General features: G+C 33.7%; 1 long non-coding RNA gene across 1 annotated transcript; it reads left to right on the forward strand.

The window, feature by feature from the left end:
- Positions 1-926: 926 nt before the first annotated feature.
- LOC133821138 (uncharacterized) lies at positions 927-7,461 on the forward strand. Its single transcript, XR_009887331.1, has 4 exons — positions 927-996; positions 1,413-1,493; positions 2,376-2,443; positions 7,214-7,461. It is a non-coding gene; the product is annotated as an uncharacterized LOC133821138 (long non-coding RNA).
- The last annotated feature ends 10,340 nt before the right edge of the window (positions 7,462-17,801 follow it).

Raw genomic sequence — 17,801 nt, forward strand, 5'->3', positions numbered from 1 at the left:
GAGTTGCCAGATGCCCCAGGTTTGAGGCACTACAACAAATTACCCTTTCCACAACACATGAATATAAGCTTTTTCAAAAATTATTATAATAAGTCATATAAGAAAAAAAAAAGGTAAAATTGGATTTCTGAAAATGAAAGGGGGGAAAATAAAAATTTTAAGAGGCAATTGAAAAAAAATTCATTATCTCTCCTCATTCTTTTCTCTCGCCAAAAACACTTTCCCGACTCCATCATTTCCTTTGTTTCTCTCCATCTCCATCTTCTATATCTAGATATACACTGCTTTCTCTTCCACTCTTCCACCTCTTTAGTTCTCATTCACTTTCTTTCTCTTCATCTCCACGCCACTCTTTCGCCTCGACCCCCTCTCTCTTTCGTCACTTTCATTCCTCTGCCTCTCTCTCCCTCCTCGACGAAGCCCTAATGCTCTCAGTAAGGTATGGTGTACTGACGAAGGCTTCTGGGGACTTGGTGATGCGGAGGCTTGACATGCTCAACAATGCATGGATGGCGATGGGGATGTGGTGTGGTCGACGATGCAAGGCTGGAAACAATGCTGGGTTTGAAGCTTAGAGCTAGGTTGAAGTTTGAGGGTTGGTTATTTGTAGAGAAAGGGTCGAGAAGAAAGGAAGAGCGGTAGTTTGATATATGTATATATTAATTAGATTTATCTTTATTAAAATAAATGTTTAGATCTGATTTTCTTCTTCTTTGAATCATATTACTGTGTTGGTATTTGCATTTGCATTTGAATCATATTCTGGCATTTGCATTTAGTTTAGTACTGTTGGTAATGCTCCAAGTGAGGAGGATTTCGGGCAATTCCATAAACCTTTTTCCATTCAGATTTTGATGTGAGCCTTCTTGCCAGCTCCCTCCCCACAACCCCGGTGACCCCAAAGATGGCTGCCACATGCCCCTTTATGGTTTGGCTCTGGTTCATGGAACTCTCTGATTACCATTACAAAAATATTGATGGAATTTCCTCTCTCAGGTATGAGCTTTCACCTTTCTTTACAAATGGGTTTATACACACACACACACAAATATTAAAATAATTTGGAAGGTTCTGGCCGTCTAGGCTCTAGCTTTTATTTAATAACAATAATAAAGGACAAAAGTGTATCTCAATTCTCAATTGTATTTTACACAAATATTATTATATCAGCAACCTTGTATAGACAAATATTTTGTTAAAATTTAATTTATGTGGTAGATTAAGATATAACTGAAATGATCTGTCTCAATGAAATATGTAGCTAGATCATGATCAAGCATCATATTTTATTAGATATTAAAGTTATGATATGGTATATATGTATTTATAATACTTCAAATAATTACTATAGAGAAATGGTGAGAGTGAGGGTATTTATTTGAAAAGTGACTGGTTTATCTGTTATGCTGCAGCGTTGTTTCTCAAGATTAATGCAGATTGGGACTGGTTTATCACATTAAGTGCTGCTGATTATCCACTCATGACTCAGGATGGTACACAAACTTTCTTTTCCCTTGTGACTTTGAAGTAGGAATAAGAGTTGGTTGTTCTGTCTGAATCGAAATTTCACTCACATTTTAGTCCTTAAACATTGGATCAGAAATAGTGTCAAATTCAAGCTTTTACATGTTTTTTTATTTTCATTCAAGCACCTTCAATTTTACCTTTTCTGCATATGATTAATGATATGTCCACACACTCTTGTTGCCACATAGGTGTGTATGTGTGATGTTAGTGTGTCAAAATTGTGCTTCTCAAAGCTTATTTAGATGCTAAATGAGGGTAATGCTGCCCAGCAAAACTCTGAAATTACCATATTATCCTTTCAATGAATTCTACCATTTGAGTCATTCAAAAGTTCCTTATGAGCCCAACCAACTTCTATATTCTAACATACAAAAATATGCAGATAAATGACAGTTTTTTACCAAGCCTTGGTGGCCATTTCAGGTCCAATATCCAAGCATTTAGATGCCATTAAATAACTTTTAGGATCTCTTTATTGTTCTGGATTAGTAGTTTCATTGTATTACAGCTTGTCAAAGCTGAAATCTGTGCCCAGCATAATTATACTTAAAATTGAATTATCAAAGTACCAATAATCAACTGTCATATACTGGATTCAATTATGGAAAAAGCACCATTTAATCCCATATATTCAGAAAACAATCAAAACTTACTGTTGTATTATGTGAAATAGGTACACTCTCTTATCCATTTTGTCAAAATTTACTAAGTCATACTTAAAATGCCTTTAAAGTAAATGTGTGTATATATTTTATCCCCAAATTTTAAGATCAAATTAGATAAATTTTGGATTTCAAAGGCAGTTTTAATATCTATTGACAAATTTTAATTTTGTATTAATCTTTTAGGTATTGATTATATTCTTTAGGTTGTGGATCGAATTGTCAAGGAGCATTGCAAAGTTAATTTGCAAGAGGTACGAAATTTGTTCTTTTAACTCTTATTATTAATATCTTAAAAATGTTAGAGGGGTTTGAATATCTTAAATATTCATCCATAGAGAAGTAGGTTCTGAGATTAAAATTGTGTGCTGCGGTGATAACGGAAGGTTGAAAACTTGTGTGTATTAGAGAAGTAGGTTCTAGAAAATTCGTTTGTGTGCTGCGGTGATATAAGGAAGAAAACTTATTGTGTGTTGTTTGAATTTTTTGACTTGGTATTGATAGATGGTTAGGTAAGCTTTTATATGTATAGATTAGATTTTTCATTATATGTATAGATTAGATTTTTCATTTAGTCATATTGTTTTCATTATTTCCATGTGTATAGATTAGATTTAATTGCCATAACAAAATTGCCATAATTAACTTGAAACAAAACATCAAGATTTTGTAATATGTTGCTAAGAAATGAAAGGCCACCAACGACAATAGGAAGCAGAGAAGAGAGTAGAGTGAAGCTGCTATTTTACAATTTTAGAGAATAAAACTTGTTCTTTTTCACGACCAGTGAAAAAACTAAAGTAATACAAACTTATATGGAAAAGTATTACAAGTAAAGAAATAGAACCAACAAACTTAACTGAAACAGTTTGAAGTTAGTTGCCTGGACCAATATAACAAATTTCCACCTTGGTTCAGAAACTAAACTTGAACTAGTGATTGCCCAAATAGCCCCGTAGAGCCTATCCATCTTGTAATTGGTGTGTGATTTTTCTCTATAAATATTTATAATCAATTATGTCTCTTAACATAATATGTTTGTTACAATGCCTCTAAGAAGCTTGTATAAAAAAATATCAAATTTGTTGCTTGTGTTGTGTACCAAAAGTAAAATATTTCTCAAAGATGTATGTTTATTTTATTATTGGATTCTATGTTTTTTTGTTTTTTTGGAGATTTTTTGCTTCATTTGTCATGTAACCTAATTATACAAATATTTTGAGACATATAGCCATGAATGTAGCGTATTAATTTTATTAATAAAACTAGTGCATCATGTATTTTTATGTTGTTGAACAGAACAAGTCTTTGCAAACAACTTAGATTTTGCTTTATTTCATTTGATGGTGAAGAGATCCAATTTATATGTAAATACCTCTTGGAGAAGACCTCTTGTATCTTATTATGCCAAGCTCACCCATAAGAACTTGTATAGGATTTATATATTAAGACATGAATTCGTTAGATCTCAAGATATGTCATTCGTAATGTGAAAATTGGACATTTTACTTGGTTAATGGACTTGAAAAATGATTTGTACTTTTACTTTTCCTTTTTTGATAGAGCATTTGTAGAGAATAATTTCCATAATTTGAAATCTTATATTTAGTATTATGGTATGTATTTTATAATACTTTTTTCGGTCATCTTGAAAGCAATTTTTCTTGAAGTGGACTATGCTTTGATGTTTTTTGGAATTGTTGGTGCCTGCATCCATGGGGCTACTCTTCCTATTTTCTTTGTATTTTTTGGTATGGTATTATGGTCTGGTAGGTTGGGCTATGTTGGATTTGTGGGCTAAAAATGAAGTATCAACTTGAGCAATAACTTCTCTCCCAAAATGTAGTTTCATATCTACATGTTTTGATCTTTCATTGTACACTTGATTTTTAGACAAGTGTATAGCACTTTGGTTAGCACAGTAAATAGTAATGACATCATTCTGTAGCTTCAGTTCCTTAGTAATACCTTCAAGCCACATAGCTTCTTTAACTGCCTCAGTGAGAGCAATGTATTCAGCCACATAGATCTGTGCTTCATAAATGGAGAAAAAACGTCATTGAAATCAATGCCTTCCCTTTGTGTGAACCCATGAGCAACAAGCCTAGCCTTGAATCTGCCTCTTTCAACCCCAGGAATTCCTTTTTTAATCTTGAAAATCCACTTACAGCTTACCAATCTAGAACGAGTAGGCCTCTTTACTAAACTCCATGTATTATTGTCATATAGAGATTTCATCTCCTCATCCATGGCTGAAAGCCAATTTTTTCTGTCCTTACAAGCAATAGCAGTTTTAAAACTCTTAGTTTCATCAAGGGAAAATCTTTTATCTATGTAATAAAGAAATCTAATTGTCGTTCTCAAATTGATGATTTTGCTATCAGCCTATTATAAACTATATGTGGTGCCCCCTTGCTTGTCTGTCATTTCCTTTTTGTTCCCCTTAATAAACTTTCCTATAAGGATGATCTCTGCCATCAGTTAGATGATAAAGATGAGGAAGTTGAAGAAAGCAGTGTTGAGGAATCTTTGCTAGAGAAGACATTTAATGAACGAAATTCATTAAATGCAGATAATCATAATCATAATCACAAAAGATGTTTACCTTTCCGGTTGGTTCATGTTCGAAGCCGCCAGAAAATTGTTATTTTGGTATGGAAATAGCATGTACAATAGTCTATTAATATTTTGAGTAAATTAATGAAGTTTTATGTGTTACTACATTTCATCAAGATGCATAACTCAGTAATTATTAATTAATCAGGAAACTCTTCTAGTTATTGTAATAATGTTGGCTTGTGCTATTATAATCTGGATTAGGATGGGAAAAAACCCTATTGATTCTACAGTGGTGGCTCGGGTATGCACTATGAACATATCGATACATTTTGTATTTTTCTTTCCTTGGTATTATAATAGAATGCTGTCTAGATTTTCCTGACTATGAATTAATCTTAGTTTTTCTTTTTATTATGACATGAATACATATGAAATGGTTAATAATTACACCGAATCTCTTTTTCCTATGCTTCCAACATAGTTACATACCAGGCATTATAGCCAGTATAGCGGAAGGCTCAATCATTTTTATTGTTTTAATTTTTTCTTGTAATTGTATGCGAAAATTCCAATTTAGCTTCCAAAAGTAGCGAAAAAAAAATATAAATAGCCCCCTTTAATAAAACTATGGCTCCATGCCGGTCCAGTACTGTTTATGGTCCATGATTAAGTTATTGCTTTCTAAGGCTATTTAGGGATTTCTAGTTGCTTTCCCACATTTAAGGATTTTCTAATGGCTTATTTGTGGTACAACATACACTGTAAACAGGAGATTACTTTTGCAAAGTGTTCAAATTAGATAATTGGCATGTCTAAGATGCTAAGTTAAAACTAACTTTTCTTATTTTGTGCTTTCTATGAGTTAAATGAACAACTGTTAGTGGTAAATTGCTATAACCCTGATTGCAATATCTTCTGATAGAACAAAGAAGGTTATGATACTTTTACTTCTTCATGGATTAACATATATTGGAGTTGTGACAATAATAGTATTGATTTACGCAGGTATATGTAGAGGATTTTGCAGGAGCAATGCTTTTATTAGCTGGAGCACTAGCTTGTTATGGTAACCAATTTTCGTTCAAGTTTATCTGCTTTCAATTGTCAGAAGTTCTAGTTATCATCTGTTTTGTTCATTTTCTAGTAATTTTTGTTTCGGTGTAGGAACTAATTAGGTCATTGTTGTTTACTTTTGCTTGATGGGATGACCCAATACACAGTTTTTGTATTATGGTGTCAGAACTTATTACACTTCACAAGATGTTATTGACTTATTTTTAGTTGAACGAAGTAATATAAAGGTTAATACTTAAAAGAACCGGAATTACACTTGCTTCCATATTTACAAGAATATGCAATTTAATTATGATATATTTCATTTACAATAAATAAAATAATAATTTCTGACAGCTATAAAACTATAAAATATGTCAAGCAAAAGTTAAGGATTTGCGCCAAATTAACAGGACCTCACATGTAATTTCAAATTCAACACTGATGCTTCCTTGATTTTCTCTATTACATTGAGGCGTTAATATTGACTCAGATTGTTTCAATTGATTCAGAAAGTTTGAGTTACCCATTTTTTCTCAGAAACTGATGATTTTAATCCCTTCCAAAAAAATCCTAGAGAAAAAATAAAATCATGATCATTAGAGTCTATTTTTAATGGATTTTGTTATTTGTATTTTTCATCATAAGGTCAAAGTGTTTATATATAATGAACTCTCAGGAGAAGTCACTATTTGGAGACTTTTCCATATGTTTGATTTTTCAGAAATTGGAAAAGCACAGGTTGTTTTACACATGTTTTCTTTTACCATTAATGCATGCTAATTATTGTTTGATTATTCTGTTCTGTGGTGCGGTGAATACTTTTTACGATAAAAAAAAATTACTTGGGTCCTTTATTATTATTATTTAAGTTATAATTTTTTTTTTGTCTTTCTTTTTTTCAAGGAATATTACTATGCCTGAAAATGAGCAAAGTCAGAACCGAAAGAGCTTCTTCAGAGCTTTGGAAGGTACTTTTTTCCAATTCATTCTTAATATGATATTACCTTCTTTCTTAGCTGCTTTGAGTTTTGCCATCTCTGATGCTAAACATGCTTTACTTTTCAACTGTATCCAGATATAAGATTGCTCAAAAGGTTTGTTTTTTGGCATATTAATTGAAAACCTTCTTATGAGCACTTTCCATGTTTTTTTTTCATGAAAGCTATTAAGTTGTGTTGAATGAATGTAACTTTGGGTTTGCAGGTTGCGGGTTTAGCTATTGTTTGTGTTTAGCTATTGTTTGTGTTATATGTTTCACCTCTAATGCTTTTGTGGCTTTGTTAACTGACATTCCTGTAAGTTCCTATCTATAGGGCATGTAATGCAATTCATTTTTCATTCAAACATCTAACTCGGTCTAATAGATCTCTAGCAGTTCATTTCTCGTAATTTTTTTAAAAAAAATGCAGATGCTTTATCACTGGCATGACCAGGAAGTGAATGGTGGTTGTATATCTCTTCTAATTGTGTATTACTTTGTAGGTAAGTAATGCTAATTAACCCTTCCAAATTCAGTTAATGAGTTGACCTTTATTCAATTGATGGTTTTACATAAACACAAAGTAATTTTGGCCAATATATTCTTCGACTGAGAAGATTCTATGCTATCATTCTTCTCTCTACATTAGAATATATTTATCTCATGTGGTAATGGTTGCATCTTCAGCAGTTTTGTAGATGTGACTAGACAAATCCTCAAGTGTTTTGTTAGGACATTTGCTTCACTATTATATTCTCTTGAGATTATCCATTACAAATTTCCTGCTAGAAGTTTGTATCGAAAGAAATTCCCATTTTATATTAAGAACTCTTGACCAACCAAGAGGTTTTCTTCAGGTTTTATTTTCATTTTATTCAAGAAAAAAAAATGTAATGACAAAACATGTAGAAACAAATGGAACTTCCAAAACATATAGATTGCCAAGGTTCTATTGTTAGATCTATGTGTTGTAAGGAAGCTTACTTTTCTTCTACATTTTTCTAGAAATTTCTCAACACCATGAGAGCAGTCCAAGGTGCTTTGATAGTAGCATCAAGCATACAGATTATCCTAGGATACAGTCAAATTTGGGCAATCTGTTCCTGGTAAGATTTATCTATCTTGGAATTAGAGGTAGTTGATTCAGGTATAATGCTGAAACCTGAAAACAACAGTACAATAGCTTGTGATTCTTGCTATTCAAATGGTTCTTTAGAGGGAATAAAAATTGGATGGTTCCTATTCCAAGGGGGAAAACAATGATTCCTTTGTTTTTAAGTGTCAAGTGTAGTACCAATCTTTCAAAATCTTGATATTTCTATGCAATTTATGGTATTGAACTTGGTTTGGTCACATTTTTAGTCTTACTGAACCATTTTCTCTAGTTTAGACATGATATGGACTAGTCCTTTATGAATGCTGAATGGACATTTGACCATATGGTCCCCATGCATTTTTCTGTTGAAATATGTTTTACTGTACATTGGCTTTAAGGTCTGTTAACTATTTTTTGCACTTTGGAATTGGTACAAATGGGAATCTTCAATTTTTTGTGTTTTGATTATTTAAAAATTTGCCAAGAGTTTCTTTTCTTGATAGGCTTGTTTGATTTTTCTATAAATTTTTTTGTTTACCTTGTTCTTTCTATTGATACTTTTTTTTCTTTATGTTGTAGGCGGTGTGTTTTGCTTTAATGGGCATTGGCAGCTCATTTCATGCCCAAGAAACTTCCGTGAGTGGGTAATTGGAGAGTCGAGTGTGGTAAATACTGTTCTTTTCCTGTGTACTGTGTTATGTTTGGGGTCATTTGGGACATGTTACTTTTTGATTCTTTTGAGATCTACATGTAAAAGCCTCAACTTATCTGTTTGCATACATTTTTTGAAAACATCAGATTCTGGCCTTCGGGTACTGTGTGACTTCAGGCCATCAACTACAGAGGTTAACATTACAATAAAGCTTTTACTTGCTTTTACTTGTGTTTCTTTTCTTGACAGTGGAGTTTTGTTGTCTCAGTTCACGTTTTGGTGGCATGATAGACATGGAATTTGTTGAGGACGTGGCTAATATTTCTAATGTGTCTGGGATTACTACCCATTCTTTGCAACTGTACAGTCATTGCTGACCACTGGACCGTCTCCCTGCAACTGTACAGTCATTGCACCTGTTGTTTATTTCTTTGTGTTGAAAGTATTAACTTTTAACTATGTTGAATATTTAAGACACCTTGAATACTTAAAGAACATTTTGTTGTTGATGACAGTGTTGAATGTTCTTACTTTTTGTTATTTGAAAATCAAGTTCATTTGATGATGCTAGTATATATTAGAAAGCTAATTTTAATTATATAAAAAAATTTAAAATATAATTGAATACATTAGTGTTATATAAATAAAATATATAATGAGAATTTAAACTTATCTAAATATTAAAATAATACAAAAATTGTGTTATAATATCTATTACAATAACACTTTTTATGCAAAGAATTGTGTTATGCAAACTTCATTATATAACACAAATAATGTGTTATACTAAAGTGTAGTATAACAGAAAAAATGTGTTATACTAAAGTATAGTATAACACAAAAAATGTGTTATACTAAAGTGTAGTACAACACAAAAAAGTAGTATACTAAAGTGTAGCATAACACAAAAAAAGTGTTATACTAAAGTGTAGTATAACACAAATTTATAAGTATTGAAATGTGTTATATAATCGACTATAAATAACATAATTAAACACTTATCTATATATTAAAATAACACAGAAAATGTGTTATCGTTGACAGTATAATAACACATCTGTATAACAATGATAAAGTGTTATGTAAAGTACCGTAATCTACGATAACATAGTCGGTCTTAACACATCAGAAAGTGTTATGGTATGTTTTGATAACACATTTTCGGTGTTATTAAAAGCATATTTTCTTGTAGTGACAAGTGCTTTTAAGGCTGGTGGATCTGGAGCTGGTCCTGTGGTGAAGAGGGTCAAATTGACAAAGAAATAAATCCCCAAGACTATGGTTACCATTGACTCTCCAGCTAAGGACAAAGGTACCAGCTCCACCCGGGAACAGCCACAATAGAACCTCCTCTTAGCTTCGGTAGAAAATTTCACAGTTCAGCAAGCTCTACCTCCTGTTCCTTGGCATTTTCCAACCTCAATTCCTCAATAGATCCAAGGCAAGGCTCCCACCATCCAGATCCCAGTCAATCCACTCGACCTGGACAAGATCCCCGAGGAGTTTTGGGGCACTATGTACAAGATGGCAAGCAATATGGTTGGCCATGCCTGTAGAGCCAGCGCCAAAGACTTGAGAGCTATAGAGAAGCGTACTCCTGAGGACGTCCTTGAATCTGCTATGGGGATGAACCTCACAATGAGTCCTTCTCACACTTCTAACTTTTCTTATTCCTTTCTCCTTAGTTTTTTTCAAATTATTCTTGACTTGCCTTATCCTTTTGCAATCTGTCCTTTCTCCTGAGTGCTGCTCTAGAGGGCGAACAAACCACCAAAGCTGCCCTGGTTTCCTCCAAGGAGAGCGAACGGTCTACAAAGGCCGCCCTGTCTGCCTCCTAGGATCAGGTCATGGAGGTGACCCATCGCGTGGACCAGCTGCAGGCCAAAAATGAAGGACTCAAGAAGAAGCTAAACGAAGTCGAGGCCAAGGCCAAAGAGGAAGTTGTGGAGTCATCAACTCATATGGAGGAGATGCTTTACAAGAATCCTCGGAGACCGCTGAAGCTTCTGAAGCTATTGAGGGAGATGGCGAGGAGGTGACCTCGTTGGAGCGAGTTGACAGACCACAATGATTTATTATCTTTGTTTTCTATTTTGTGCTTCTGTAATGAAGTCGCTTGGAAGCAAAACAATTGTCTTCGGACTCAGGTCGAGGTTTTGTTTTTTCCTCGAGATGACAATATATTTTTGAATATATATCTAACTTGTGATCTATTTGTGTTCCTCTCAGTTTATTCTTTTCTCATGCTTATGAATCCTTAGATTCTTGTACATTTGAAATCGTAGGGGTTAACTTTAGAACGGAATAGATTTTATGGATATCTTAGTTGTATCCAAGATTTTGCTTGCTTAATTGTGTCGTACTTGATTAGAATCAGGCCGTGGACCTGGTCGTGTATAGGGGTTTTATTAGGCTTAGTAGCTTTATATATGTTAGGAATTAGGCCTCGGACTTGGTTATATCTAGGGGTTTTATTTTTAGAGATTTCTTAAACTTAGTTCACGTTCGAAATTTTGAAAATTCGAGCTTTAAAAAGTCGTTGAATAATCAAATTTTCTAAACTCTATGTTTTAATGTTTATCCAAATAAGATGAATTTTCTTAAAAGCTCTCTTTGGTTATGTGCCCCTTAAGCAACCAGGACATATAAATGTTGTTGGTTGATTTTACAAAGTGAGCTCGTGATAAAAAAGTGATAAAATTTGTAGACAAGCCTTACATAAACGGTAATTCCGAAAACATTAAAGATTACAAAACTATTGATAATATTTTTTAAAGTGTAGGGCATTCCAGGTCCGTGGAATCATTTCTCCACTTAACAGGGCTAGCTTAAAAGTTCCTTCATGCAAAACCTCCATCATCTGATATGTTCTTCCATGTTCAGCCCTAACACACCGTCATTGGGATATTTGCTTGATAAAAATACCCTTCAGAGAACCAGATCGCCTAATCTGAGTCTGTGTCCCTTAACCTTTGAATTGAAATAACAAGTGATCTTCTATTGATATTTGGCAAGTTTTAATTGTGAGGACTCTCGTTTTTCTTTCCTTAGATCGAGGGATGCACTAAGTAGCTCATTGTTATGATCATGATCAAAGGTCTTTTGTATGTTGGTCGTCATCATTGCCTCAAATGGGAGCATAGCCTTGCTTCCAATGGTCAAGGAAAAACGGGTATGTCCCATGGAGGATCGATGTGAGGTACAGTAGGCCCAGAGTACTTGTGGGAGTTGCTCGGGCCATAATCCCTTGGCCTCATCTAATCGTTTCTTTAAGCTCCCCTTCAGGGTTTTTTTTATGGCCTTGACCTACCCATTGGCCTGTTGGTACACTACCGATGAGAAACTCTTGGTTATGCCATATTTTTCACAAAAGTGTGTGAAGAGATCACTATCGAATTGAAATCCATTGTCTAACGTGATCTTTCTTAGGAATCCAAATCGACATATGATATTCTTCACAACAAAGTCAAGGACTCTCTTTGAGGTGATGGTTGCCAAAGGTTCAGCCTCTACCCACTTCATGAAATAATCAATGGCGACTACTGCATAACGAACTCCTCCTTTTCCTATTGGCAGAGAACCAATTAAGTCAATTCCTCATGCTGTAAACGGACAAGGGGATGAGATTATGGTTAGCTCGATGGGAGCAGCTCGAGAAATTATGGTGAAGCGTTGGCATTTGTCCCACTTCTACACATACGAGATCGAGTCCTTTGTCAGTGTGGGCCAAAAATAACCCTTTCTTTGTACGTTTAGAGCTTGGTTTTGCCACCCAGCAGGAGGGGCAACAAATGACCTCATCGATAAAGGATCCCTTCAACCATAACATACCGCGGAGCTTGATACAGCGGCTTTCTCACGTCCTTTTGTGTAAAGAACGCCCTAGACTAATACTTACAAAACATTCACATAACATAGTTTATAAAAGAATACCATCCATTATTAAAGTCTCAGGGGGACTTATTTAAAACCGTGCAAGTGTGCGCCACAAGTTTAAAATAAAACATAGGATTTTATGCAAAGTTCAAAGAAACCAAATAAATTAAATAACAAAGTCCCACTGATAATTTAGGAAAGTCCCTTAAAAACAAAACATAGTTTAAATGGCGTTCTACGTTGATCGTTTTATCGTCCATAGGATTACCCCACGCCATACAACCCATGGTGAAAGAACTCCTCACGTCACCACGCGTGCCATAGAGAAATCCTATTTGCTACCTGGAAGGAAAGTAAGGGGGGGTGAGCTAAAAGCCCAGTAAGGAAGTACAAACAAATAAGCAAGTAAGAAAACAACAAAAACCAAACACTAACATTTATCTAAGACATCATGGTACGTCATAATGTAATCGTAACATATCATCATATCATAACATAATCATACATATCATCATATCATAACATAATCGTACATATCATCATATCATAACATAACGTAACATATCATCATATCATAACATAACGTAACATATCATCATATCATAACATAAATGTGACATATCATCATATCACAAACATACAGCATACATGATGAGCATGGAACGCTAGTTGTCCATGTCACCCTATGAGGTAAACAGGAGATCACTGGTCCTTGAATAACCTCGGCGCGTCCGCCCTAGGAGTCACGTCTCAATGTCCTTAGTAACTCGTTCGATGTATCTGACATCGAAATCTGTTTGATGTATCTAACATCGTATTCTGTTTGATGTATCTAACATCGTATTCTGTTTGATGTATCTAACATCCATACACATATCACATTCAACATATCATCACATTATGGCATTCATAATTTCATAACAGTTCATTCATATAACAACCTTACCATTCATAGCATAAAATCATAGAATCTATCTAACTTCCTTACCTCAGGTCCAAGCTAAGAATTTCACAATCTTTCAACGAGCCTATATCATAATCAAAATAACATTTCTTAGGTTCATAAAATTACTATTTTGCCCTTCCATACAACTCATGTGTGCATGGGCCATGCACTCATGATAACAGTTACACTCAACATGCAATTATCGCCAAAAGAATAATGCTCGTTCTACCCATTTTACTAACATGATTATTTTATAAAAATCACATAGTTGAATAATAATCATGATTTTGGACGTAAAAGTTGATTTGCATGTAACATGCATACGTGGGAACATTGCGTAATAAAGACGTTTTCAAAAACGATAATTCTACATTTCTTGCTTTTATTGTTTGAAAATCAATAGACATATTACATGCTTTATTTTTCTTATAAATTTCTAAGTTGATTAAACTTCTCAAAACTTTATTTTATTTTATAAAATTATTTTATTTTAGCTCAAAAATAAACTATGTGACATCTCCATTAATTAATCTCAAATTACAAAGAATTAACCAAAAAAAAAACTTGGATTTAATTAAAATGCCTATTTTTAATATGTCCCTCTTAAAGATATATTTTATCACTGTGTTACATAAATGATGTGAAAAATATATTTTTAGTGTGGAAAAAATATATTTTTATTTAAATTATTTAAGACTTAGTTTTTATGTGACAAAATCCATAAATGACAATTTTTTGACCTTTTTAAATCAAACTTTCAGCCACCATTTATTTTCTCAAAAATCACAAATAAATGGAATCTAAATATTTTTCTCAATCAAAAAAAAGGAAAAAAATCATAACTTGTCAAAATATGCATTCATAGCATTAAAATACCATTTTTCAATATTACCATAACTTAGGAAAAATAAATTATTCCAAAAACTCATCAAATTCATTTTAGTGACATTTACTTCATATTTTATTACAAAAATTCCAGCAATTGTTTTTATCATTAAAAATCACCATAATCAATTTAAAAGCTTATATTTTCTAAAAAAAATCAATAAAAATTCTGTAGGTAATTAATTAAGTAAAATATCATAACATGAGACTTAAAATCCCCTTTTTAATTTCATAAAAATTAACATAACATCAAGAACATTACTTATGCATGCAACTCATCTTTTTATCAACTTTTACCCAATTATTTACAAAAAAAAAAAACAGCAAGCTTAATTCCTCATAAAACTCAACTTTTGTCCCAAAAATTACATAAAATCATACATGTTTAAGATCTCATCATACTCTTATAATATGCATGATTCTAATATCACTAACATATTCACATGAATTCTTTTAAAACCATTTTTTTCTATTCCATTGAAAACCAACAAAACACTAACAATGACAATAACATATAATAACTCATAAGCACCATATTCACATATACCTTATATTATCCTAACATGTTTCTATCATGATTTTCATGCATCTTATAATTTAATCATTCACAATATAACATGCATCTATCAAAATTTCATGGATCAAAAATCAAGATTGCCAATTATTATCTTACCCATATCACATAGGTCCTAAAACATGGATCTACTATATTGAAATTCACTCAACATCACAAAAATATCAAGAACATACTTAGGTATGCCTAGGCCGAAATCTCCATGCATGCATTCATAGATTATCACAATTTTTTTATGCATAGCAAAATCAACATCACAACCCTTTTAACACAAATCGTACTCTCACAATATACAAATCATATACACCAATCCTACCAAAAATCAACCATTAGCATCATCATCAAAACCTCATAGACAACCCACCAAAAACAATATAAAGGCTAAGAAAAGACCATTACCTCTCTTGATTGTAAAATCAAGAACACAATAAGATCAATACCCAAACTCCACACCCTTGTTCAAGCCTAGGGTTTTTATTGGAAAACCACCATGAGGAGAAGAAAGAACCCAAACACACAACAATAACACAAGTCAATAACATATTATCAATAAAAGAGATTATACAAATTAGAAAACACAAGAGGACATACTCTAAGAGGGGTTCCTCTTCACCTTCTCCTTCCTTCTTTCTTTCTTTCTTTCTTCCTCTCTCTCTCTCTCTACACGCCACTCTCCCTCTCTCTCTCTCTCTCTCTAGGTCACGGCAGCCACACAAGAGCAAATGGCTCTTCTCCTCTTTCATTTCCCCTTTATCATAATCCTCTCATAAAGCCTCCCCAACACAATAAGGTAAGTTTCCTTTTTCTATTTATTTTCTCTTAATTTCTCTTTATTTAAATAGATATAAAGGAATAAAAATGATCATGCCTATCCCCAAAATAACTATTGTCTTCAATTTTTGATTTTTTATTACTTAAAAGAAATCATTCCTTTCCCACTAGGTCACACGCCCAAACACTCTTCTCCCCTTTCTTTTCTTTTTTTTTTAAATAAATAAATTAACTCAAATAAAATCTAAAATAAGGAAATATAAAATGTGTAGAAAATCTACACATGTGCACCATGCTACCATGCACTAGCACACACTAAATCACTAGGGTGCATTACTATCTATCATGCACCTTAGTGCATTCCACCATAGCCACATAATTACCTTAATTGTCACACTTAATTAAAATGTAACACTAATAGTAAAATAACATGTTACACAATTATTCACTTATTAAATTAATTAACCAAACAATTCTAACAATTAAATAAAATAATAACGAATCAAATAAAACAAATAATCAACCAAATAAAATAACAACACTTAAATAAAACAATTCATCACACTTAACATTTAAATCAAATAAATCACAAAAATTTTAATAATCTAAAAAAAAAATTCTGGTGCACTACATTTTGATTGCAGGTAGCTTTCCGGTTGTGAGGTACTCCACTATGGGGGTCATCCAGGTCAGTTTTATGTAAATCATTTTGACCTGAACTGTCGCTATTGTTATACTCAAACTTTCGAAGAACTCCACTGGAACTACATTGAATGTATCTACCTCTTTGGTGGTAGCAAGTCGAGCCAGAGCATCAGCATTGGAAGTCTGCTCATGGGAGACATGCTCAATGGAGCTAAACACTAATTCAGACAACTTTCCCTTAACCTTAGCTAAGTAGGCCACTATCTTGATACCAAGAGCTTAATATTCCTCCAATATCTGATTGACTACAGGATGAGAATTACTATAACATTGGATGGCTTATTCTTTTATCTATTTCGCCCCTTAGCCTGCCAATAAGGCCTCATATTCGGTTTCATTGTTGTCCGCTTCAAATCTGAATCACAGAGCTGTACATAATTGATGCCCCATAAGTGAGATTATGATTATCCTAGCTCCTGACTCATTTTCATTAGACAATTTATCAACGAAGATTTTCCATCATTCCTGCACCGGCTCCTTTATAAGCTCGTCCTGAAAACCTGTGCACTCGGCCATAAAATCAGCAAGGGCTTGGCTCTTGATTACTATCTGTGGAATATATAATATCTCGAACTAGCTAAGTTCCATGGCCCATTTAAATAGATTTCCCAATGTTTTAGGTTTTTGTGAAACCTTCCTTAAAGGTTGGTTAGTTAAGACGTGAATAGAATGGGACTGGAAGTATGGCCTGAGCTTCCTTGAAGCCAAAATGAGACAGAACGCAAGCTTTTCTATCAATGGGTACCGTATTCAGCTTTGAGAAGTCTCTTACTTACATAATATATGGGTTTCTACACCCAATTTTCTTCTTGATCTAACACAACACTAACTGCATTTTCTGTCACGACCAGATATAGAAACCGACATTCTCCAGACGTCAGTTTTGATAGTATGGTGGTTCAGCTAGATGCGCTTTGAGGTCACTAAATGCCTTTTTGCATTCTTCAGTCCATTTAAACTTCTTGTTTCCTCAGAGCAAGTTGTAAAATGGGAGACACTTGTTAGTGGACTTTGAAACGAAGTGGTTTAGGGCCGCCACCTTTCCAGTTAGGCTTTGTATTCCTTATGCGACCTAGGCAAAGGAATTTCTAACAACGACCTGATTTTTTTTTGGATTCGCCTCTATCCCCCTTGTGTTGAGTATAAACCCCATAAACATTCCTGGTGAAACTCCGAAAGTGCACTTCTGGGGATTCAACTTCATGTCGTATCTCCTCAATAGGCCAAAACATTCTACTAGGTTGGATACATGGTTATTGGTAGTCTTTGATTTCACAAGCATATCATCTACATACACCTCCACATTTCTCATGATCTGGTTAGCGGACATTTTGTTGACTATCCGTTGGTATGTAGCACTGGCTTTTTTCAGCCCGAATGGCATGACTTTGTAGCAATATACGCTATGCTCAGTCATGAAGCTGGTATGCTCTTGGTCTACAGGGTTCATCGCGATATGGTTATATCCAAATCAGGACCAGGACAGGGTTAGCAACACAAATCAGGTACTTTG

Source organism: Humulus lupulus, chromosome 3, assembly GCF_963169125.1.
Source record: "Humulus lupulus chromosome 3, drHumLupu1.1, whole genome shotgun sequence".
Lineage (NCBI taxonomy): Eukaryota > Viridiplantae > Streptophyta > Magnoliopsida > Rosales > Cannabaceae > Humulus > Humulus lupulus.